Source organism: Carcharhinus amblyrhynchos, chromosome 27 (assembly GCF_965287045.1).
Source record: "Carcharhinus amblyrhynchos chromosome 27, sCarAmb.v2.hapA, whole genome shotgun sequence".
NCBI lineage: Eukaryota > Metazoa > Chordata > Chondrichthyes > Carcharhiniformes > Carcharhinidae > Carcharhinus > Carcharhinus amblyrhynchos.
In genome coordinates this window covers 2832300-2859068 of record NC_137350.1, presented here as the reverse complement: position 1 = coordinate 2859068, position 26769 = coordinate 2832300, and the positions used below count along the sequence as shown (strand labels likewise).

The 26769-nt window shown below is 42.2% G+C and overlaps 1 protein-coding gene across 4 annotated transcripts in view; it reads left to right on the top strand.

The window, feature by feature from the left end:
* Positions 1–26769, top strand: part of LOC145359270 (protein TANC2-like) — a 1038666-nt gene that overhangs the window by 281737 nt on the left and 730160 nt on the right. The window lies entirely within an intron of this gene.

Here is a 26769-nt window from a genome sequence, read left to right as displayed (position 1 = left end):
TAACAGCCATTGTTGGATCTGGTTTAAATATGCAGCACGATTATTAATATTAAGAGCAGCAACAATATAATACAGTATTAATTTATAAGAACCTATAAATGATCCTACCCTAACTATTAAACAAACTAGAAAGTACACATTTTACTTTAACAAGAGTGTGCAATATTGATAATTCAATAGGAAAATATCCTATTGGTTCTTTATAACACTGCAGAGGGTGATTTTGGTGACTGGCTCAGCCCTTCTTAATATAGGATCTGCACCAAATGCATACAGTGACAAATTCATATTTGGGGGTGCGATTCAATGCTTGGCAACCCAGGTAAACTGCACAAGATCTTTTCTGTTGAAGTAGAATAAGACTCTCTCCTGCCTGGGTGTATGATATTATTCAATACCATTGTTTCACATGGATGTAATTGGATTCTATTTTATCAATAATCCCACAGGTTAGAAAAATCAAATTATTCCTTGACAAAGTGGAATGATTGAACAATATTTTCTGCCAGGAGAAGCATTGGAAACTTCAGGTGTCTCTGTGTGATTCAGTATCTAAGAGGCCAGAGGTCAAAGATTGAATAGTTTACAATTTTATCTATCTCTTGATGAGCAAGTAATCTGTGTCTTCTTGATCAGCAAGTCTGAAGCCTCTGGTGATTGCTCCTTCTCACTTAAATACATTTTCATATTCTACAATGCAACACACATTTATCACTGTATTTCCAGATCGCAAAAAAAAACAGCAAAGAAAAAGGCAGCACGATGGGATAAAATGTCAGTAAACTAAAGTCCATGGAAATCCTGAGTCGTGTAAAACAGGTTACTGATTCACAATGAGACCTTATGTCTTGGCAATTTGACCCCATGATGTGAGTGTTCACAGTAAATCTTTTTATTAGACAAAACAAACAGGGCTCCAGCCATAATTTCACCCTCTGTTCACAAGATAATTACGGGTGTAATGAGTGACAAAAGCTAATCCAGCTCAGTTCTTCTCATTCATCCATACGTATTATCAGGTCAAGAAGTAAGCCATTAGCTCCTCAAGCCTATTCTGCCATTTGATAACATTGTCTACATTATAGTAGTAACTTTACCTCAAAAGTATATCATTGGCTGTGGTGATTTGGAACATGGTGAAAGGTGCTGTATAACTGTAGGTTTTGTCTTTCTTTCTTTGCACTTGTATGCAGTAGGCAGAGTGAATGTAGTTGAAATTGAGGACCCAATGCTGATGGCTATAAAAATGACTACATTGCCAAAACAATTCAAATCTCTTTCACCCCCTCTCATTCCCACAACTTCCAACCTCCTTTCCCAAACACTCCTCCATCATCCCTCTAACCTCCCCAAACCCCTTCAACTTCTGCTCCATCTCCCTTCCACACCACTTCCCAAAATAATGATTCATCACAGACGATCAAACATGGATAGTGTTGCTCTTGGCTACCCTTTTCATAATAATTAAACTGATCCTTAAAAATAACTTTCTATGAAGTAAGAAGTTGTCATGCAGTGAAGTCTAGACGTTTACGACAATTACCAGGCCAATTCCATCCAACAAGAAAGAATGCAACTGCAAGCCTGCTCCACCATTCAATAGGGTTACAGCTGATCCAAAAATCTTCACGTCCATTTTCCTGCCTTTTCTCCATAACCTTTGATTCCCTTACTGATCAAAAATGCATCCATCTCAGTAAGACTATGCATCCACAGCTCTCTGTGGCAAAGAGTTCCAAAGATTCACAACCCTCAGAGAAGAAATTCAGCCTTACTCAGTCTTGATTTCCCACCCGTTTATTCTGACAATATGCCCTCTGGTCTTAGACTCTCCCAAAAGGAGAAACATCCTCTCAGCATTTAAGAATCCTGTATGTTTCAATGAGATCACTTGAGATGTGAAACCAATGCCCTATCTGCCTCAATGGACCTAAAAAAATATGAAACAAGGGTAGGCCCTTCAGCCCTATTTTGAAGAAGAGCAGGAGAGACATAGGAACACGTATAGACCATTCAGCCCATTGATCCTACTCTGTGTGATGAATACTCTTCACTTGCCTGTGTGGCAAAAGATGCTATTGATATATATGTATTTTATATTTGAGGGGACTGTTTAGAAGTTCAGTTTTTTTTAAACAGGCAGTTGGTATGTCTGGCAGGAATGCAGTTCACTGCTGGGAAAGCAGGTTAATTACTTATTTTTAACCGTGTACTGTTTACTTAGGAGAGAGCTAATGGATTTTTGTTCATAGATGAAAATTTCCCCGGGTTTTGAGTAGGTGATAATGCGGTTAATGGGAGGAGCTAGTTTAATAGCAGAGAAAAATATAGAGAAAACAACATTCCCCGCCCTTGAAATGGGAGTCAGCACATTCTGAAATGCTGTCCAATGCAATTTATCCACCCACATCAAAGGTTGGATACCTGAAAAACTAAGAATAGACTGCTTCTCATCTTAAACCTCGTGGCAATGTTTCTAGAATTAATTTCAGCAAAAATCAAATGTCCAGTGGGGCAGCACAGTGGCACAGCAGTTAGCACTACTGCCTCATAGCACCAGTGACCCAGGTTCAATTTTGGTCTTGGGTGGCAGTGTGGAGTTTGCACGTTCACCTTGTGTCTGCATGGCTTTCCTCCAGGTGCTCCAATTTTCTCCTATACTCCAAAGATATGTGGCTTAGGTTGATTGGTCATGCTAAATTGCCTCAGTGTCGGGGGGTTAGCAGGGTAAATATTTGGGGATACAGGGATAGGGCCTGGTGGGATCATTATCAGTATAGGATTGATGAGCTGAATGACCTCCTTCTGCACTGTGGAGGTTCTATAAAAATATCTCTGAAAGGTTCAATACTGAGTACACTCCTTATCACAAATATTTGTATGGTTGCTGACTGTATTTAAAGTGGAATTTTAAGTTTGAGAATGTTGCTTACTTGTAACTGAAACAGTGTTAAGTTAGAGATTAATGTTTTTTAAACTATTGTTCAATTGATAAGTGTTAAGTTGCTTCATTTTGTTAGAGTTATACTTAAACTATGTTATCAAAATAGAAGTTTGTTTTTACAATATAAGATTCCTGATTTGTCAGCAGAGTTACTCCTGGAATGAAGTATCCTACTCTCCCATTTATGCAAAATAGAAAAATTAATCAGGTCTAGTTTGGCCTCCTAATGTAATTTGGAATTCTGGTCCAGGGCCCTAACACCTAGATGAACACAGCTGCAACACTCAAGATTCTCAACATCATCCAAGCAGCCTGCTTGATCGGCAACTTACCAAGGATCCTCAGATAGCACCTCCCAATCCCATGCACACTAGAAGGACAAGGGCAGAAGACACATGGGAATACCACTACTGGAAGTTTACCTCCAAGTGGGACATCACGGTGGCACTGTGGTTTAACACTGCTGCCTCATAGCGCCAAGGACCCAGGTTCGATTCCCTGCTTGGGATCACTGCCTGTACGGAGCCTGCAAGTTCTCCCTGTATCTGTGTGGGTTTTTTCCAGATACACCATTTCCTCTCATAGTCTGAAAGATGTGTTAATCAGGCCATGTTAAATTCTCCCTCAGTGTACCCGAACAGGTGCCGGAGTATGGCGACTCGGGGATTTTCACAGTAACTTCATTGCAGTGATAATGTAAGCTTACTTATTACAGTAATAAATAAACTTTAAAAACGTGTCTCACCATCCTAATTTGACAATGTATCATTGTTCTTTCGCTGTCACGGAGTCAAAAATCCTGAAACTCCCCCCCCCCCCCCCCCCCCCTGCCCACCGACAGCGTTGTAGCTGTACCTACATTATATGGACTACTGTAATTCAAGAGGGTAGTTCACCACCATCTCATGAGTGATTAGGGATGGACAAGATGCTGCCAGCAAAGCCTACATCCTGTGAAAGAATAAATTTTAAGAAAAATATTGAAACAAAAATTATACTGGATTGTTAGATTTTGTTTTTCCATGTGACTAAATCATTTGGTTCGCTGATGTTATGTATAATGTAAACATTCCAGTTTATAAAAGCAAATCAGCATGAGCTATTCAGCCATTCTTCTGGTTTATTTACATTGACATTCTAAACCAAAATATGTTAACATTCTAATGCGAATATGCTAATTCTTCTCAATTGTCATCAATTTTTGTATTTTGTATGGAGCTGAGTGTTTTTCAGTTGCATTCATTTGCTCCTGTGTAAGCAGTGATTATTTCTGACTTAATCAAGTAAATATATTTTCATTGCACATATTTAATTAAATATGTGAATACTCAAAGTGGTGGGTAGGCTGCCAATCAAGCAGGCTACTTTGCCCTGGATAGAGCTAAACATTTTCATTGTTAAAGCTGAAATCATCCAGGTGAGTATTCCACTACACCCCTGACTTGTCCCGTTTAGGTGGTGGACAGACTTTAAGGAGACCTGAAAATTCCCAGTCTATGAGCTGTTCTTGCAGGCTCAGTATTTTATACAGCTAGTCCAGTTGAGTTTCTGGTGACTCCTAGAATTTCAATGATGTCCAATAATGTATTTTTAGATTCTTAATGTGCGAAACTTGGATTCTCTTTTATTGGAGATGGTTATTGTCTGGTACGTGTATGGTGTTAATGTTACTTGCCACTATTCAGCCCAAACTTCAGTGTTGCCCAGTTTTTGCTGCATGTGGGCACAGACTACTTCAACACCTGAGGAGATGCAAATGAAACTGAACACTGTGCAACCATCCCTACTTTTACTTCATGATGGAAGGTAGGTGGTGAAGCAGTTGAAAATGATTGGGCATAACTCACCCCTGAGGAACTCCTGCAGCAATTCCTGGAGCTGGGATGATTGGCCACCAACAACATATTTGATTGTACTAACTAGGTATATCTCCAATAAGTTGAACACTCCTTCACCCTGAATTCACATTTGACTTCCATCTTAAAAAGGCTGCTTGATGTTACGGTTGGCCAAATGCTGCTTTGATGTTGAGGACATTCACTCTCACCTCATCAATTCAGCTCTTCCTACTTTTGGGCCAAGGCTGCAATAAGTTCTAGAATTGAAAGGCCCTGTCTGAACACAAACTGAATGTTGATGAGCAATCTATTGATAGCAGTGCTGATAGTATGTTTCATTACTTTACTGAAATTTGACAGTAATGGGGCAGTAATTGACCAGATTGGATTCATCCTGCTTTTCATGGGAAAGACAGACCTATGTAATTTAGTTGCTGAGTGTTGCTAGTGCTGTGGCTGTACTGGAACAACTCAGTTGGTGTTGTGGCTAGTTTTGGAACACAAGTGTTCAGTGCATTTAACCATGTCTTGAGATCATACTGGTCAAGTATGATTTGACTTGTATCTGTTAATTTAGTTGGCAGATCAGCTGATTAACGATGCAGAACAATGTCAGTAGTGTTGGATTAATTCCCATACTGGCTGAGGTTAGACAAGAAGGCTTGCCTTCTCAACTTTGCCCCTCATCTGAAGTTAAATCACCACCAGTCAGCTCCTCCCTCAAAGAGGAGTACAGCCTGTGGCCATCTGGAACAGTCACAACTTTGCCTTTACCTTTATGGTGATGTCTAACTGTTGCTTGATTTAGCTGTGGGCAGCTCTGCGATCTTTCGCAGAGATCTTCATGTGTTAGTGAGAAGGACTTTGCAGGGTTGGCAGGGCTGGATGCACTTTTGTCATTTCTGCCTTGGTTGACGTGTTGTCCTGTTTTATTGTTTTCGCTTTTTCTGGAATGATTTGTTGCAACTGAGTGGTTTGCCTCGTCATTCCAGAGGGCAGTTAAGAGCCACACATAGATTAGACCACGTAAGGACAGTAGATTTAGTCTGCTGAAGGATATTGGTGAGCTAAGTGCATTTTTATTTCAACTTGAGTCAAAGTAGTTTTTCTTGTGATAACCTGTTGGTCCCTTACATCAGGCTAGCGTGACTATTAACCTAATAACACATCTCAAAGTGCTTCACGGGAACATTTTAAATGTTAACAAATCACAAAATGCAATGTTAAATCTGATCAAAGTAGGTTTTAAGTAGTGTCTTAAAGGAGGAGAGCGAAGTAGTGATGTGAAAATTACAGGCAATGTATTTCAGTGCTCAGGTCATAGACAACTGAAATGAAAGTGGCGAAATGATTAAAATTATGAATGCACAGGAGGCCAGAATTAGATGAGCACAAGATTTCTTGGAGGGCTGTGGGAGTGGAGTAGATTGCAGAAAAAGGGAGAGGCAAGGTCATGGAGGGATTTGAAAACACGGATGAGAATTGTAAAATCAAGTTTTTGCTGCATGTGGGCACAGACTGCTTCAACACCTGAGGAGATGCAAATGAAACTGAACACTGTGCAACCATCCCCACTTTTACTTTATGATGGAAGATAGGTGGTGAAGCAGTTGAAAATGATTGGGCATAGCTCACCCCTGAGGAACTCCTGCAGCAATTCCTGGAGCTGAGATGTTTGGCCACCAACAACATATTCGATTGTACTAACTAGGTATATCTCCAATAAGTTGAAAACTCCTTCACCCTGAATTCACATTTGACTTCCATTTTAAAAAGGCTGACAGGGACCCATTGTAGGTCAACAAACGCAGGAGTGATAGATAAATGGGACTTGGTGCGAGTTGAGACACAGGCACCAGAATTTTGGATTACCTCAAATTTATGAAGGGTATAACGTGGGAGATCAGTCGGGAATGCAATGGAATCATTCAATTTAGAGTGTTAATGTGGGTTTCAGCAGTAGATGAGCTGAGGTAGAGATGAAGACAAAACAATATGGTAAATAAGTGGCCTTAGTGATGGCAAAAATATGAAGTCAGAAGCTCTACTCAAAATAGTGTGATAGTAATGTTCATTAGTTCTGCCAAATTGAAATGATTTTTAAAAATATGGAATGGATAATTGTTAATATTTTTGTAAAATTGGAATAAATCCAAATATTTAATAAGGCTTACTCCTCCTCCAGAAATGTTTAAGTTCACGGTAGCACAGTCGTTAGCGCTGCTGCTTCACAACTCCAGGGACCTGGGTTCAATTCCCTTCTCGGGTCACTGTCTGTGTGGAGTTTGCACATTCTCCTTGTGCCTGCGTGGGTTTCCTCCGGGTGCTTTGGTTTTCTCCCACAGTCCAAAGATGTGCAGGATGCGTTGATTGGCCATGCTAAAAAAAAAGCCCCTTAAATGTCTTGAGGTGCGTAGGTTAAAGGGATTAGTAGCTAAAATATGTAGGGATATGGGGGTAGGTCCTAGGAGGGATTATGTTCGGTGTGGACTCGATGGGCGGAAGGGCCTCTTTCCGCACTGTAGTGTTCTACGATTCACATTCTTTTTTATCTTCCATTAGGAAAATATATTTTCTTCCTTTAACTTAGTTTTAATCTTCACCTTGAAAATGGCAAGTCTTAGGCATAGCAGGTTCTTTCAACACTTTGATATTTTCTCCAGATGGTTATCCATTTCGTGAAACTGTGCACTTTGACGCTCCTGAACTTTGAGGGCATGTTGCAGCCAGGCTTATTGGCCTTGTGATGTCTAAACATAAAAACAAGTCGAGTGTCTTGAAACTGGCAACCTTGAGGATTCTGGATCTTGCATTTTTTTGGGGGGAAAATAATTCAGAACATTAATTCAATGAATAGGGAACACATGAAATTAGTTGATTAGGATCCTTCAAAATACATATTAAAATGTTCTATCCATATGAATTTCTCGCCTTTGCAGAACACATTCCTGCCAAAGAGCTACATCTGCCTTTTCTGTTGATGCTAACAAAGCTGACATACTGTGTTTTTTTTTACTTTTTGTGTAGGCTGATGAATCACCATTCTTCGATTTGGTTTAACTTCTATAGGTTTCTCTTCATTGACACTGTTGCCTTTATCTGAACTGAAAATATGCTCCCAAGTGGAAACATAGCTAAATATTATAACTCATTAGATTCTGCAAGTTCTTTTTGGGTGAACTCTGCATCTGCCACGTCTGCACTGACTTTAGTCAAATCTAAATCATTTCATGAACTGTTTGGCCACTCTGGGGAAAAGTTCAGTCACCTTCACTGGTAAGGTAAGAAAGGCTGACTCACAGGCTGTGCCGGATTAGAAGTATGGGTGTGCTAGTCAAACTGCCAGAGAATTAAGCAATACTAAACCATTTCGAGCATGGGAAACATCAGGCGCACGAAGCAGATAGTTACTTGGCAACTCCCTGAACAAGGCAGCAAGTTTTTTCACTCATTTAATACGACTTAAATTCTTACATAACCCACGTTAAAAAAGTGTCCAGTTTTGGAGAGCCAGATTTGAGGTTTAGAGCAGGGATTACTGGATGGAGATCTGGATCTGAAAATCTGCGATCTTGACTGACTGCTTAATTTTTTGATATTTCATATCTACCTCCCATAACACTTCCACTCCCTATTCTTTGTATTGTAATATAGATGTGTGATAAGCTAGTTTCATTACTGTGTGACTGACTGACAGACTGCAAAGTGAAAGTTAGCATTTGCTGGTATAATGGTAATTTGATTCTTTATCTGTGTATATTAGGATACATTGTCTTGCCTGGTGGTGCCGGAATAGTGTATATGCAAGGGATTGAACAAATCTGCCAAAGATCCACATAAGTTTGAATGAAAACTGCAATTTTGCAGTGTGATTTTTGTATTAGACATTTAGATTGATTTAAAGAGCACGTGCTGCAAAGCAGATATTCCATTAGTTTAAGTACACTCGGATCTATTCCCATCTGATTAGGTCAGGGTTGTGCTAGGTCCTTCCTCCTCCATTTCAAGGGGACAAGCTTTGAGCAATGAATTTTTGGGTTTTCATTCCAGTTTAAGGTTTTGGACATTGGAGTAGGTGACTCCATGGAACCTGCAGTGTGCCTTCACTTGCTGAGTCTATAGGCAATTTTTAGTTAGTCGGGGATGGGGCGGGGGGGGCGGTGAGGGAAACAACCCTTACTTTCTGTATTTGATCTGCCTGGTTATATCAAATTTTTTACAGTGGAGAAGAAGACCATTCAACACATGGAGTCTGCACTGACTCTGTCTGAAAACCTTCTACCTTGTTCCACTTCCCTCTATCTCTGTAAATTTGCACATTCTTTCTTTTTGGATAAGAATCCAATTTCATTTTGAAAACCTTGATTGAACCTGCCTCCACCCTCTGAGGAAGTTTATTACAGATTCCAATCACCCTTGGGGTGAAAATATTTCCTCATAACTTCTACTCATTTTGCCAATTATTTTGAATCTGTACCCTTTAGTTTTTGGTGTTGTCTTGAGTAGAAACAGTTTCTATTACTATATCCCTCAGGATCTTGAATATTTTTATCACTTTTCTCTTGGGCTTTCACTCCAAGGAAAACATTCCTATGCCTCCAAACTATCTTTGCAGTTATAGTCCTCTATCGCTGCATTAAACGTGTGAATGTCCTCTTGTGTTCTCTCTAATCTTCTAACCTCTCACATCTTTCTCAAGTATAGCACCCAGACTGGGACAGTAAGCCATGCAACGTGACCTCCTTATTCTTATACTCAGTGCCCCTATTAAAACAGCCTAAGGTACAATATGCTTTATTAACTGCTCTCTGAACATGCCCTGCCTATGAACAGAAAGCATTCTTTCTGGTTGTATCACAGCTCGGTATGGCTCCTGCTGTGTCCAAGACAGCAAGGAACTACAAAAGGTTGTGAATGTAGTTTAATCCATCCCACAAACCAGCCTCCCATTCATTGACTCTGACTACACTCCCTGCTGCCTTGGCAAAGCAGACAGCGTAATTAAGGACCCCATGCACCCCAGACATTCTCTCTTCCACCTTCTTCGGGAAAAAGATACAAAAGTCTGAGGTCACATACCAGCCAACTCAAGAAAAGCTTCTTCCCTGCTGCTGTCAGACTTTTGGATGGACTTGCCTCGCATTAAATTGATCTTTCTCTACACCCTAGCTACGATTGTAACACAACATTTTGCACTCTCTCATTTCCTTCTCTGTGAACAGTATATTTTGTCTGTATTGTGCACAAGAAATAATACTTTGTCACATGTATTAACATATAGTGAAATAGTAAATCAAATCAAAAATCAAACGTAACACAGAGGTTCCTCTGTTTAAGTTTGTGTTTGTTTTCTGTTGCCTTGATTTCTCATGTTCAGTTTTTTTCACACACACTTTCTCACTTGCATGCACTCAAACTTAAATCTGTAAACCAAACATATATTTGCATTGGAATTGTTCAGGATCCTTTCTTGGGTACCCAACAAAACACAATCACTTTTGCATCAAGGAAAGGCAGGCCATTTTCTAAGTGTTACATAAGAACATAAGAACATAAATAGGAGCAGGAGTAGGCCCTTCGAGCCTGCCCCGCCATTCAATAAGATCATGGCTGATCTGTCGTGGCTCAGTTCCACTTTCCCGCCCTCTCCCCATAACCCTTAATCCCTTCTCTTATCAAAAACCCATCAACTCGCTTCTTAAAAATATTTAGCGAGGCAGCCTCCACCACTTCAACGGGCAGAGAATTCCAGAGATTCACCACCCTTTGAGTGAAGTTACCTGGCTTTTAACTTTTTTTAACTGACGAATAGAAATGAATCAATATCATACGACAGTCACAAAATATTTAATATTGCAGAAAGTCAAGAGGAGTATGGAAAGTACAGGAATAAAGTAAAAATGGAAATTAGGAAAGCAAAGAGAGGATATGGAAAAATATATTGTCAGGTAAAATCAAAGAAAATTCAAAGCTGTTTTAACAATACATTAAGAATAAGAGAATAACTAAAGAAAAGGGCTTGTCAGAGATATATGTGGTAACTTATGAGTTAAAACAGAAGATGTGGGCACTGTTCTCTATGATGAGTACTTTGCCTCACTAATGAGAGGAATAATACAGACATAGAAGTTAAAGAGGAGGAGTATGAAATATTAAACGCAATATGAGTAATGAGAGAGGAGCTACTGGAAAGATTGGCAGCTTTGAAGGTGGTTAAACCACCAGGGCCAGATGGATTTAAGGAAGCCAGGGAAGAAATTGTGGATGCTCTGAGGATTATTTCTCAATCCTCACTAACTACAGGTGAGGTCCCAGAGGACTCGAGGTCTGGAGACTTTGTACCATTTTGTTAAAAAGGGTGTGAGGAATTGGCAAGCATTCACAATTTCTTCTCTGGCTCCCTTAAATCCATTTGGCCCTGGTAATTTAACCACCTTCAAGCTTGCCAATCTCTCCAGTACCTCCTCTCTCACTATGTTTATTGCATCTAATATTTCACACTCTTTAACTTCTATGTCTGTATCATCCCTCTCGTTAGCGCGGAGGGTGTGGAGAGTCTGCAGAAGGATCTAGATAGGCTGGGCGAATGGGCCAGGAAATGGCAAATGGAATTTAATGTTGGCAAGTGCGAGGTGGTCCACTTTGGTAGGAATAATGGTAGGAAGGACTATTACTTACGGGGCGAAAAACTGCAGCAGGCGACGGTGCAGAGGGACCTCGGGGTCCTTGTGCATGAGTTGCAAAAACCCAGCCTGCAGGTGCAGCAGGTGGTCAGGAAGGCTAATGGGATGCTGGCCTTCATAGCGAGGGGGATTGAATATAAAAGTAGGGAGGTCTTGCTGCAGCTGCATAGAGCATTGGTGAGGCCGCAGCTGGAGTACTGTGTGCAGTTTTGGGCGCCGTACTTACGCAAGGATATTTTGGCCTTGGAGGGAGTGCAGAGGAGGTTTACTAGGCTGATGCCGGAGTTGAGGGGGTTGAGCTATGAGGAGAGGCTGAATAAACTAGGCTTGTACTCGTTAGAGTTTAGAAGAATGAGGGGAGATCTCATTGAGACGTATAAGATGATGAATGGGATGGATAGGATAGAGGTGGAGAGACTCTTCCCGCTCAGAAAGGACAGTAGGACTAGGGGGCACAGCCTCAAGATAAAGGGGGGGCGGTTTAGAACAGAGTTGAGGAGGAACTTCTTCACTCAAAGGGTGGTGAATCTCTGGAATTCTCTGCCCGTTGAGGTGGTGGAGGCTGCCTCGCTAAATATTTTTAAGACGCGGGTTGATGGGTTTTTGATATGCGAGGGGATTAAGGGTTATGGGGAGAGGGCGGGAATGTGGAACTGAGACACGATAGATCAGCCATGATCTTATTGAATGGTGGGGCAGGCTCGAAGGGCTGGATGGCCTACTCCTGCTCCTATTTCTTATGTTCTTATGTTAGTGAAGGCAGAGACAAAGTACTCATCATAGCGAACATTGCCCACGTTTTCCGTATTAATTCACAAGTTACCATGTATATCTCTGCTAGCCCTTACCTTATCTTTAGTTATTCTCTTGTAGGCCAGCTAGAATGACTTCAATGCTGGGCAAATTATTAGAAACAATTCTGAGAGATAGGACAAACTGTCATTTAAAGGCATGGATTGATCTGGGACAGTCGGTATGGTTTTGTTAGGGGAAGACTGTGTCTTACTAACTTAACAGAATTCTTTGGGGAAGTAACAAGAAGGGTTAATGAGGGTGACACAGTGGATGTTGTCCATATGGAGTTCAGTGAGACATTCTACAAGGTTTTATATGGCAGACTGGCCAGGAAAGTGAGATTGGGGAAGGTGGTGGGTTTATTCAAGATTGATTCAGTGACAAGAAGTAAAGAGTAAATGGATGCTTTTGCAAATTTTTCCAAAGAACAATGCTGAAGTTTCTTCAGCAGAATATGCAAGGGGGCCAATAATATTGGCAAGTTTGGCTGAAAAAAAACCCATAGTAACTTGCCATGACTCGATGTGTTTTTGGGGGTCCGGTGCTTCATTATGGCATTGTCTTCCATGGGGTATAATCCTCGTGCATCTACATGATATCCCAAGTAGGTTGCCTCAGTGGCTTGAAAAGTACATTTCTCCTCCTGGAGATGAACTCTAGTCTCTTGAAATTTCTTCAGTACCTCCTCTAAGCTTGCTCGATGCTCAGCTTCTGTCAATCAGTTATGAGAACTGATCAAGATACATCACAACTCATGGCAGCCCCTACAGAAGGCTCTCCGTTGTCCCCTGGAAAATTTGCACGTGCTGAAGTCACGCCAAAAGGCATGTATATTCAAACAACCCTTTGTGTGTTTACCACGGAGGGCTGATGGCGTGGCAAGCTATAATAGTGAACCTTTGTGTTGGTTGAACCCAGACATTGGAACAAGATCGAATTTTTTTATTAAGATGGAGAGTGAAGTAGTTCATTTGGAGATTAGTGTGCTGAATCTTAATAAAGGGAACTATGAAGATATGAGGCATGAGTTGGCCTTGATAGATTGGGGAGAGTTACTTAAAGGGATGACATTGGATAGGCAATGGCAAACATTCAAGGAACACATTGGGGAACTGCAGCAATGATTTATTCCTGTCTGGCACAAAAGCAAAATGGGTAAGCAGGCCAATCCCTGGCTTACAAAGGAAATTAGAGAGAGTATCTGATCCAAGGAACTTATCTCTACCTACTGGAGGCTTGGGGAAAAGCTTCTGAGAGTCCACCTGATCAATACCTCATCTTCTCATACACCTGTGTCAGGTACCTCTCTCATCCTTTGTCTCTCTAAGGAGAAAAGATTGAGCTCTCTCAACCTATCCTCATAAGGCATGCCACCCAATCCAGGTAACATGTTTGTAAATCTCCTCTGCACCCTTTCAATGGCTTCCACATCCTAATGGTGGTGTTATCTACAAGGTGAGATTGACTGTGTCAGGCTGTTGCTTGACTAGTCTGTGAACAGCTCTCCCAATTTTGGCACTAGCTCCCAGCTGTTAGTAAGGAGGACTTTGTGGGGTTGACAGGGCTGTTTGTTTTGCTGCTGTCTTTTCCGATGCCAAGATCAATGCCAAGTGATCCATCCGGCTTCATTTCTTTGAGACTTTGTCGTGATTGTTACAACTGAGTGGCTTGCTCGGCCATAGGGCAGTTTAAGAATCAACTACATTGCTGTGGCTATGGAGTCACATGTTGGCCAGATCAAGTAGGAACGGCAGATTTCCTTCCCTGAAGAACATTAGTGAACCAGTTGGATTTTTCTGACAATTGACAATAGTTTCATAGTCATCAGTAGACTCTTAATTCCAGATATTTTTATTGAATTCAAATTCCACCATCTGCTAGGTCCCCAGAACATATCTAGGTTTCTGGATTAATAGTTGAGTGATAATACCACGAGACCATCGCCTCCCCATTTGGATAAATGTGAGGTTATTCACTTTGGAAGCAAAAACAAGAAGGCAGTTTACTGGAGCAGAGAGATCTCGGGGTACATGTGCATAGATCCCTGAAAATTGGCACCCAGGTTGATAAGGTTGTTAAGAAGGGTTAAGAAGGTGTGTTAGCTTTTATTAGTAGAGGGATTGAATTTCAGAGCCGTGCGGTCATGTTACAACTGTACAAAACTCTGGTGCGGCCGCACTTGGAGTATTGCGTACAGTTCTGGTCGCCGCATTATAAGAAAGATGTGGAGGCATTGGAAAGGGTGTAGAGGAGGTTGACCAGGACGTTGCCTGGTATGGTGGGAAGGTCTTATGAGGAAAGGCTGAGGGACTTGAGGTTATTGTCATTAGAGAGAAGAAGGTTACGAGGTGACATTCATTAGAGAGAAGAAGGTCACAGGTTTTAAGTCGGTCCACCTCGTGTCCAACGAGGGGCATACACGCAATGGGTCATACTGGGGCTACTCTTGGTTGTTCGAGATTGGCCTAGTGCTTCATGTCGTTAGTGTGTGCCTAAACTGGACAAGATACTGGGGGCAAGATGACAGCTCAGTGACTATCGCTGATTGCTGTGCAGACACATGGATTTGGGCCGGTGTCTGTGGGAGTTTGCGCATTCTCCCCGTGCTTGCGTGGGTTTTCTCCGGGTGTTCCGGTTTCCTCCCACACCCCAAAGATGTGCTGTTAGGCTGATTGGCAGGAATAAATTGTCCCTAAATCAATTTCCCTCAGTCTGGATGGCCATAAAACATTAGACAGGGGTCGTGGGTGGAGAGGGGGACTGGTGGTATTGAGATAGCAGCGCGGGCTCGTTGGGCCGAAGGGCCTGTTTCCCGGGCTGATTTTGTTCTTTGTTCTTTGACCTAATTGAGGCATACAAGATGATCAAAGGATTGGATAGGGTGGACAGTGAGAGCCTCTTACCTTGGATGGTGATGGCTAACATGAGGGGACATAGTTTTAAATTAAGGGGTGGTATTTATAGGACGGATGTCAGAGGTAGGTTCTTTACTCAGAGGGTAGTAAGGTCGTGGAATGCCCTGCCTGCAGTAGTTGTGGACCTGTCAACTTTAAGGGCATTTAAATGGTCAGTGGATAGGCATATGGATAACATTGGAATAGTTTAGGTTAGAGGGTCATTAGATTGGTTCCACTGGTCGGCGCAACATCGAGGGCCGAAGGGCCTGTACTGCGCTGTAATGTTCTATGCTCTATAAATTGAGAGGTGGGGCGGTGTGCAACCGGACCTGGTGTCCTTGTGCACCATTCGCTGAAGGTAAGCATGCAAGTGCAGCAGGCAGTAAAGAAAGCAAATAGTATGTTGGCCTTTGTTGCAAGAAGTTTCAAGTACAGTAGTAGGGATGCGTTGTTGCAATTATACAAGGCCTTGGTGAGACCACGCCTAGAGTATTTGTGCAGTTTGTCTCCTTTTCTGAGGAAGGATGTTCTTGGGGTCTAGGGATTGCAGTGAAGATTTGCCAGGCTGATTGCAGGACTGATGTATGAAGAGACATTGACTAGGTTAGGATTGTTTTTGCTGGAGTTCAGATGGGGGACCTCATAGACACTTATAAAATTCTAACAGGACTAGACACTGTAGATGCAGGGAAGATGTTCCCAATGGTGGGGGAATCCAGAGTCAGAACCAGGGGTCACAGTTGAGGATTCAGAGTATACCATTTGGGACGGAGGTGAGGAGACATTTCTTCACCCAAAGAGTGGTGAGCCTGTGGAATTCATTATCACAGGAAATAGTTGATGACAAAACATTGAATATATTGAAGTGATGGCCCAATTCTCACTTGGGGCAAATGGGATCAAAGGTTATGGGAAAAAGCAGGGTTAGGCTATTGAGTCGGACGATCAGCCGTGATCGTACTGAATGACAGAGCAGGCTCGAAGGGCCAAATGGACGCCCCCTGCTCCCAACTTGTATGTTTCTATGTATTTGCTGTTTTTTTTAACTTATTGTTGCATTCAGGATGAATGAGCTTGGTCCATAACTACTAAAATAATACAGATGATACAGAACCTGATGATTCTAACAAATTAGTGATATATTTTTGAAATATTTACAAGTAGGGTGGCACAGTGATTAGCACTGCTGCTTCACAGCGCCAGGGTCCTGAGTTTGATTCCCAGCTTGGATCACTCTGTGTGGAGTTTGCACATTCTCCACGTGTCTATGTGGGTTTCCAGGTGCTCTGGTTTCTTCCCACACTTCAAAGATGTGTGTGTTAGGTGGATTGACCATGCTAAGTCGCTACTTAGTGTCAGGGGGTCTAGCTGGGGTAATGCATGGAGTTATGGGGGTAGGGCCTGGGTGGGATTGTGGTCAGTGCAGACTTGATGGATCAATAGTCTCTTTCTGTACTATAGGATTCTATGACTCTATTCTAATCTGACAATAAACAAACCTGTTTAATTTCTTACGTACTTAGACAATTATTTGGAAGTTCGTACTATTAACTGTCCACTGCATACTTTAATTTACAGTTTTGAAAAAATGTACAAGTGTGAGTGATAAAGAGATTACCTCTTCCATGTAAAATAAACAAATAATGTACCACTACTCTAATGTATTTATGAGATCCTGTCTATGTGGGGGAATAAAACCACGAAGAATTGGATGCACAAAGCAGACAGAAAATGCTGGATAACCTAGCAGATTTGACAGCATCTGTGAAAAGAGCACACAGCTGACATTTTGAGCCTGGAAGACTCTTCATCAAAGCTGAAGACAAAATAGGATGAGATGTTTACTATGGGGGATGGGATGGGGGGGGTGTAGTTGACAAAGATATCGACAAAAGGACAAAGGAAATGTAAATGGTGATCATAGCTGGACCTGGGTGCTGATTGTGGCCCACTAAGAGATCAGAATGTGTAATTGGCAGAATAAAGGTTCAGAGTGCAAAGGACATTTTGAGGCTTGCGGTTGATGGCCCTACCGGGGTGGGGAATGTCGGAGAGGACAGGATGGAAAGCGAGATTTTTAAGAAGTGGACAAATAAAATGATGGAAGAAACAAAAATTAAAAATAATAAGAGAGCATGAACTCTGTCCTCCACCTCTACTCTATTTCCATTTATTTTATTTCATTCCTTGTTATCTTATTTATTTTTATTATTTTGTATTATTATTTTTAATTTTCATCACTTCCAAGAGTCAGCAGGAAGGTGAATAAGCACATTAGAAAAGTGAAAAGGGATTATGAGGAAAGACTGGCACCCAACATAAAAGGGGAATCCCAAAGTCGCTGGTCCAAATCCTGGAATTCCCTTGCTAACAGTATTGTCATAGAATCATAGAGGCTTATGGCATGGAAACAGACCTTTCTGCCCAACTTGTCCATGCTGCCCAGTTTCTACCACTAAGCTAGCCCCAATTGCCCAAGTTTAACATAGAACATAGAACACTACAGCACAAACAGGCCCTTCGGCCCATGAGTTGCGCCGATCACATCAACACCTACCAACCTACAGACCTATCTATAACCCTCAATCTCATTAAACCCCATATACTCATCCAGAAGTCTTTTAAAAGACCCCAGCGAGTTCGCCTCCACCACCACTGATGGCAGCCGATTCCATTCACTCACCACCCTCTGAGTGAAAAACTTACCCCTAACATCACTTCTGAACTTCCCTCCTTGCACCTTAAATCTGTGTCCTCTCGTAGCAACCATTTCAACCCGGGGAAATAGCCTCTGAGAGTCCACCCTATCTATTCCTCTCAACATTTTGTAAACTTCTATCAGGTCGCCTCTCAACCTTCGTCTCTCCAGGGAAAAGAGTCCCAGCTCCCTCATCCTAACTTCATAAGGCATGCCTCCCAGTCCAGGCAACATCCTTGTAAATCTCCTCTGTACCCTCTCAATAGCTTTTACATCTTTCCTATAGTGAGGTGACCAGAACTGCGCACAATACTCTAAATGAGGCCTGACAAGGGTCTTATAAAGTTGCAGCATTACCTCCCGAGTCCTAAACTCAATCCCTCGGTTAATGAAGGCCAGTACACCATACGCCTTCTTGACCACCTCCTCCACCTGCGAGGCTGATTTAAGAGTCCTGTGGACCCGGACCCCTAGATCCTTCTGCTCTTCAACACTACTCAGACTTCTGCCCTTGATAGTGTACTCGTTCATCCCGTTGGTTCTGCCAAAATGGACGACTACACATTTATCCGCGTTGAAGTCCATCTGCCACTTCGCCGCCCAGTCCTGCATCCTATCTATGTCCTGCTGCAACTTTTGCCATCCTTCCAGACCATCCACAACACCACCGACCTTAGTGTAATCAGCGAACTTACTTACCCATCCCTCCACTTCCTCATCCAGGTCATTTATGAAAATGACAAACAACAAGAGTCCCAGAACAGATCCTTGAGGCACTCCGCTGGTGACTGACCTCCATTCAGAAAAAGCCCCATCTACAACCACTCTCTGCCTTCTGCAGGCAAGCCAATTCTGGATCCACAAGGCCAAAGGCCCTTGGATCCCATGCCCTCTCACCTTCTCAAGAAGTCTTGCATGGGGGACCTTATCAAACGCCTTGCTGAAGTCCATGTACACTACGTCCACGGCACTTCCTTCGTCAATGTGTTCAGTCACATTATTGAAGAACTCAACTAGGCTTGTAAGGCACGACCTGCCCTTGACAAATCCATGCTGACTATTCCTGATCATGTCAAACCTCTCCAAATGTTCGTAAATCTTGTCCCTCAGAAGCCTCTCCATCAGCTTACCAACTACTGAGGTCAGACTCACCGGTCGGTAATTTCCCGGGCTATCTCTGTTCCCTTTCTTGAAAATAGGAACTACATCCGCAATCCTCCAATCCTCCGGAACCTCTCCCGTCTCCATTGACGACGCAAAGATCATCGCCAGGGGCTTTGCAATCTCTTCCCTCGCCTCCCACAGTATCCTGGGGTACATCCCATCTGGTCCAGGCGACTTATCTACCTTGATAGAATTCAAAAGTTCCAACACATCCTCCTCCTTAATGTTCACGTACTCAATCTTTTCCATATGCTGCAAATCCATAACAAAATCTCCCAGATCAGCTTCCACTGTGATACTGAGGCAAAGTACTCGTTAAGCACCTCTGCCATTTCTTCTGGTTCCACACAAACCTTTCCCCCCTCACCTTTTATAGGTCCTATCCCTTCTCTTCTTATCCTTTTACCTTTCACATATTTATAGAAGGCCTTGGGATTCTCCTTAATCTTACCCGCCAAGGTCTTCTCATGACCCCTTCTGGCTCTCCTAATTTCCCTTTTAAGTTCCTTCCTACAGTCCTTATACTCCTCAAGATCTTTAACCTCTCCTAATTCCCTGAACCTCTTATACACCTTCCCTTTCCTCCTGACTAGGTTTAACACAGCCTTTGTGCACCACGGTTCCCGCGACCTACCAAAACCCCCGTGTCTCATTGGAACGTTGTCATTCAGAGCTCCAGACACACATTCCTTGAATATCTGCCACCTTCCTTTGGTACTTTTCCCTAAGAACGCCTCCTTCCAGTTTATTTGTCCAAGTATCTTCCTGACTTCTTCGTATTTCCCCTTACCCCAGACAAACACCTTCCTAGCCTGCCTGACCTATTTCGTTCCAATGCAATTGTGAAGGAGATAGAATTATGGTCACCATTTCCAAGATGCTCTCCTACCGAAAGATCCATCTCCTGCCCTGGTTCATTCGCCAGTACCAGGTCAAGTACAGCCTCTCCCCTCGTAGGCTTATCCACATACTGTGTCAGGAAACCTTCCTGAACACACCTAACAAACTCCTCCCCATCCAAACCCCTTACCCTAGGGATATTCCAGTCGATGTTTGGGAAATTGAAGTCTCCCATCACAACAACTCTGTTATTAAAACATCTCTCCAGAATCTGTTTCCCTATTTGCACTTCAACTTCCCTGTCACTATTGGGCGGCCTATAGAATACACCCAGCAAAGTTTTCGACCCTTTGCTGTTCCTAACTTCCACCCACAGAGATTCTGTAGACAATCCCTCCACAACATCCTCTTTCTCTGCAGCCATGACACTGTCCCTGATCAACAGTGCCACTCCACCACCCCTTCTGCCACCCTCCCTGTCCTTCCTGAAGCACCTGAAGCCTGGCACCTGAAGTACCCAGTCCTGTCCCTGAGACATCCAAGTGTCCGTAATGGCCACTACATCACAATCCCAAACAGCAATCCACGCCCTAAGCTCATCTACCTTATTCACTACACTCCTTGCATTAAAATATATACACTTCAGCCCCTCAGTCTGGGCATTTCCCATCTCCACCGCCTGTCTAACCTCCCTCCCATACTGCCTGCGGTCCTCCCCTACCTGGGAGCGAACCTCCTCCGTCCCAGTCTCCCCATCACAGTTCCCTCCCCCCATCCTTTCTAGTTTAAAGTCCCCCCGGTAGCCTTAGCCAGTCTTCCCGCCAAGATATTAGTCCCCCTGGTATTTAAGTGCCACCCGTCCTTACTATACAGGTCCCACCTACCCCTAAAGAGGTCCCAGTGATCTAGGAACCGAAATCCCTGCCCTCTACACCAGTCCCTCAGCCACGCATTCACCCTCCACCTCATTTCATTTCTTCCCTCATTCTCCCGTGGCACAGGCAGCAATCCTGAGATTACTACCTTCGCTTTTCTCTTCCTCAGCTGCCTACCCAGTTCCCTATAGTCCCTTTTCACGAGTGCCTCCCTCTTCTTGCCTACGTCAGTAGTACCTACATGTACTACAACCTCTGGTTCCTCACCCTCCCCTTGTTTGTCCCATATCCCTCTGTACCCATCTTACCCATGTAACTGTCTAAATGGTTTTTAAAAGACAAAATTGTACTGGCCACTACTATTACTACTGTGAGGTAGTTCACCATCACTTTCTCAAGGGCAACTGGGGATGGGCAATAAATGCTGGCTGGCCAGCGACGCCCATGTCCCACAATTGAATTTAAAAAAAATTCTTTTATAGGCATATAAAGAATAAAAGGAGGAGTAGGAATTTGTATTTGGAGGCAGGGGGCATGGCTGAGGGATTAAATGAATAGTTGTCTCTATATTTGCCAAGGAGGTAGATAGTACCCTAGAAGAGTTCAAAACCGATGAGGAAGTGTTGACTGGATTGTCTGTACTGAAAGTTGACATGGTTCTGAGGCCGGGTGAGATGCATCCAAAGATATTGAAGGAAGTGAGAATGGAAATTGCAGGGGCATTTGCCATAATCCTCCAAACTTCTCTAAAGTCTAGAGAATTCTCAGAGGACTGGAGAATTGCAGATATTATGTTCTTGTCCAAAAAGTGTTGGAAGGATAGCTCCAGACCAGTCAGTTTAATATCAGTGGTGGGGGGCAAGCTTCTAGAATATTTTATTTCTTGCGGCCTTGGGCAGAGGATAACTAAGGATATGCATATATACTCATGTCTATGGATATCTAAGGAAATAAAAGAGGGTATCAAATTGAAAGAAAATGCATACAAAGTGGCCAAGATTAGTGAGAAACTAGAGGATTGGGAAATCTTTAAAGATCAGCAGAAAACCACGAGAAAAAGCTGTAAAGAAGGTAAGGTGGATTACGAGAGTAAATCAGCTCAGAATATAAAAACAGATAGTTGGCAAAAGTTTCTACAAATATATAAAACAAAAAAGAGTGGTGAAAATAAACATCGGTCTTTTAGAGGGGGATGTAATAACTGGAAATGAGAAAATGGCTGAGGCACTGAACAGGTATTTTGTGTCAGTCTTCAGTGGAAGACACAAATAACATGCCAAAAATTGTTGACAAAGGCTATGGCAGGTGAGAATCTTGAAATTATCATTATCACAGAAGAGGTAATGTTGGGCAAGTTAATGGGGCTAAAGGTGTCCTGGTCCTGATGGAATGCATCCCAGGGTACTAAAAGAGATGACGGGAGAAATAGCAAATGCACTAGTAGTAATTTACCAAAATTCGCTGGACTGTGGGGTGGTTCCCGCAGATTAGGAAATGGCAAATGTGACGCCACTGTTTAATGAAAGAGGTAGACAAAAGCCAGGTAACTATAGATTGATTAGCTTAACTTCTGTATTAGGGAAAATGCTTGAATCTATCGTCAAGGAAGAAATAGTGAGACATGTGGATATAAATTGTCCCATTGGTAAGACGCAGCATGAGTTCATGAAGGGCAGGTCATGTTTGACTGATTTGATGGAATTCTTTGAGAACATTACATGTGCAGTGGACAATGGGGAACCTGTGGATTGGTGTATCTGGATTTCCAGAAGGCATTTGACAAGGTGCCGCACCAAAGACTGCTACATAAGACAAAGGTGCACAGTGTTATGGGTAATGTATTAGCATGGATGGAGGATTGGTAAACTAACAGAAAGCAAAGTGTGGTGGTAAATGGGTGTTTTTGTGGTTGGTGATCAGTGCCTCAGGGATCAGTGTTGGGACCGCAAATGTTTGATTGACATAGGTGATTTGGAGTTGGGGACCAAGTGTAGTATGTCAAAATTCGTACATGACACTAAGATGAGTGGCAGAGCAAAGTGTGCAGAGGACGCTGAAAGTCTGCGACGGGATATAGATAATCTGAGTGAGTGGGTGAGGGTCTGGAAGATGGAGTACAATGTTGGTAAATGTGAGGTCATCCATTTTGGTATGAATAACAGCAAAATGAACTATTATTTAATTGGTAAAAAATTGCAGTATGCTGCTGTGCAGAGGGACCTGGGTGTCCTTGTACAGGAATCTCAAGGAGTTGGTTTGCAGGTGCAGCAGGTAATGAAGAAGGCAAATGGAATTTTATCCTTCGTTGCGGGAGGGATGGAGTTCAAAAACAGCGAGATTATGTTGCAGCTGTATAAGATGCTAGTGAGGCCACACCTGAAGAAACGTGTACAGTTTTGGTCTCCTTACTTGAGAACGGAGGGGGTGCAGAGGAGATTCATTGAGTTGATTCTGGAGTTGAAAGGGTTGGATTATGAGGAGAGACTGAATGGGGCTATACTCATTGGAATTCAGAAGAATGAGTGGAGATCTGATAGAAACATATAAGATTATGAAGGGAATAGATAAGATAAAAGCAGGGAAGTTGTTTCCCCTGGCGGTGAGACTAGAACTAAGGGGCATAGCCTCAAAATAAGGGGAAGCAGATTTAGGACTGAGTTGAAGAGGAACTCCTTCACACAAAGGGTTGTGAATTTGTGGAATTCCCTGCCCAGTTAAGCTGTTGAGGCTGCTTCATTGAATGTTTTTAAAACAAGGATAGATAAAGTTTTGAATATAAAGGAATTAAGGATTACGGTGAGCGGGCGGATAAGTGGAGCTTAGTCCACAAAAAGATCAGCCATGATCTTATTGAATGGCAGGCTCAAGAGGCTAGATGGCCTACTCCTGCTTCTAGATCTTATGTTCTTAAAGCAGGAGCCATACCAAGTTGTGATACAACCAAAAAGATTGCTTTCTGTGGTGCATCAGTTAAAGTTGATGAGAGTCGTAACTGACATGTCAGATTTCCTTAGTCTTCTGAGAAAGTCAAGGCATTGTTGGCTTTCTTAACTATAGTGTCAGTGTGGAGGGACCAGGACAGGTTGTTGGTGACCTGTACACCTAAAAACTTGAAGCTTTCGGCCATTTCTACTTCGTCCCTGTTGACGTAGATGGGCATGTTCTCCCCTACACTTCCTAACGTCGATGACAATCACCTTTGTTTTGTTGATGTTGAGGGAGAGATTATTGTCATCGCATCAGTTTACCCGATTCTCTGTCTCATCCCTATACTGTGTCTCGTCACTGTTTAAGATCCAACCCACTTGGTGTTGCCAGCAAACTTGAAAATCGAGTTGGAGGGGAATTTGACTCTTCTTATGACTGTCAACTTTATCTATGCTCCTTGTAATTTTATAGCCTTCTAGAAGCAATTGGAATAGAATTAGTTACAAGTCTCCTTATATTGGGTTGATTGGGAAGAGCCAGCATGGATTTCTAAAGGGAAAGTCATGTTTAACTAACTGAGGAGGTAACAGAAAGAGTTGATGGAGGTTATGGTGTATGTGGACTTTAAGGAGACTTGCGTTACTGTGCCACACAATGGGCTTGAGAAGTCATTGCTCCGAGAATAAAAGGGACAACCATAGTATGAATACAAAATTGGCTCAATAGTAAAAGCAGAGAGTAATAATCAATGGATAATTTTTGGACTGGTTGGTTTGTTTTGAAATCCTTGCTTTTCCTGATATGTATTGATCTGGATCTTGGTGTGCAGGGGACAATTTCAAAGTTTGCAAAAGACACAAAACTTGGAAGCATTGTAAACTGTGAAGAGGACAATGTGGAATTTCAGAAGGGCGTAAACAAATTGGTAGAATGGGCAGATAGGTGACAGATGAAACTTAATGTGAAGAAGTGTGGGGTGATGCAGTTTAATAGGAAGAACATGACAAGACAATATGAATAAGGGTAACATTTATAAAGAGATGCAGGAGCAGAGGGACCTGGTGTATATTTGCATAGAATATTGAATGTGTCAGGATAGGTAGAGAGAGCAGTTAATAAAGCTTATAGTATTCTGGGTTTTATGAATAGTGGCATAGAGTACAAGAGCAAGAAGGTTGTACAAAATTTATACAAAACACTAGTTAGACCCCTGCTAGAATATTCTGTACAGTTTTTGGTGCCACACTATTGGAAGGATATAGACATGTTTTGAGAGCGTGCAGACAAGATTTACAACAATCGTTTTAAGGATGAGAAACTTCAGTTATGAAGATAGATTGGGATTGTTCCCCTTGAGCATTGACGAAATTTTATAGAGATACTCAAAAGAAGAAGAGGTTGAACAGAATAGAAAGGGAGAAACTGTTCCTGCTTGTAGCAGGATTGAGAGCAAGAGGTCACAGATTTAAAGTGATTTGCAAAAGGAGCAAATGTGCTGTGCCAAAAAAAATCATGAGTTTGGGTTTGGGTCTAGAATTCACTGAGCAGAAGTATGATGGAGGCAGGTTCAATTAAGGCATTCGAGAGCATTAGCTGATGCTTGGGGAAAAGGAAGGGGAATGATATTAAGCCATGATTCTTGTTTGGAGGGCTGATGCCCACATGGTGTTGCATAGGATTTCCTCTCAAACTTGTCCTTTGATCAGTTTCAGTGAGAAGGCTGTTGTTTTAGGATCAGAAACTGATTCATAACAAATACTCCCTGATGATATAATGAACCTTGTGCTGCATTTTAACTTTTACTCAGTTGCTTGGTAATGTTGTGTCCTTTGCAAGGCAGCTACTTGGCCTGTGATTAAAAATCGGTGTTTAGTACTTTTCACGACCTTCAAATAGTTAAAAAAAAATTTATGCTACAACCATTGAATTTTTTTTGAAATGTAGCCCTTGTTTCAATGTAGAAAATGCGGTAACCGACACCTGGCAAACACTGACAAACAGCAATGTGGTAATGACCTATTTTTGTAATGTAGATGAAGGATAAATATTGACCAGAACATCGGTAATAACTCGCTGATTTTTTTCAAAATAGTGCAGGCTGATAAGGCCTCAGCATATCTGACACTTCAATGCTCCCTCAGTCTGCACTGAAGTCAACCTTGATTTTTATCCTTAATCCCTGGAGTGGGATGGAATCTGGAACTTTGATAAAGGGGCAAGTTGTGTGAACAACTGACCCACAACTCAAGTTGAGATTCAAATTGTCATTCACTGCATTATGCTGAAAGCCGATCTGAACGTAGTGATACTTGCACGTTAATGATTCACTTTCTTGACTTGTTAATCTCAAATTTATTAAAGCTGCAGTTTTAATGGATGCACAGTTCTCCAACAGTGTCCTGACTTGATGATGAAAAACAGGGATTGTTGTCCTTCATTGCATAGATTATACCAATTGTAAATATTAACAATATGTCACCACACATGTTTTGATTTATCAAAGGCAAAAAGACTTCATGAGGAGTGTACCAGAATGACATGGGGTGAATATCAGTGCTGCAATTTTTCAGACGAGCAGAAGTGCCTGCCTACCATAGCTACTTGCCATTATGATACTTTCTTCCAAGATAGGAAAGCATTAAATTATTTTTTATAAGAAACCCTGCATATATTTACTGTCAACCATGGATTAGTGAGTAGCAATCTTGCCTCAGATTCAAAGATTTATAGATTTTGGGCTTACTGAAGATTTTGGCACAAAATTGTTGGCTGATATTCCAGAGCAATGCTGCACAGTTAGAGGTTCTGTCTTTTGATGAGACGTTGAACAGAGGCACTGTCTTCAGCATGTCCTCTAATTTTTTTGATGTCATTCAAAGCTCTTGGAAATTATTTTGCTTGGTTTGCACGTGCTGCAAATCCAAGGAGACATCTTGTTCACAGCCTGTGTGGGAACTTTCATGTTGCTGCACAGCCATGCAACTTAGAGAGAACATTGTCTATCTACGTGCTCTGGTGGAAACTAAAGATTCCATGGTACTGTTTTGAAGAACTGGGGAGTTATCCCCTGTGTATTAGCTAATATTTATCCCTCAAACAATGTCACG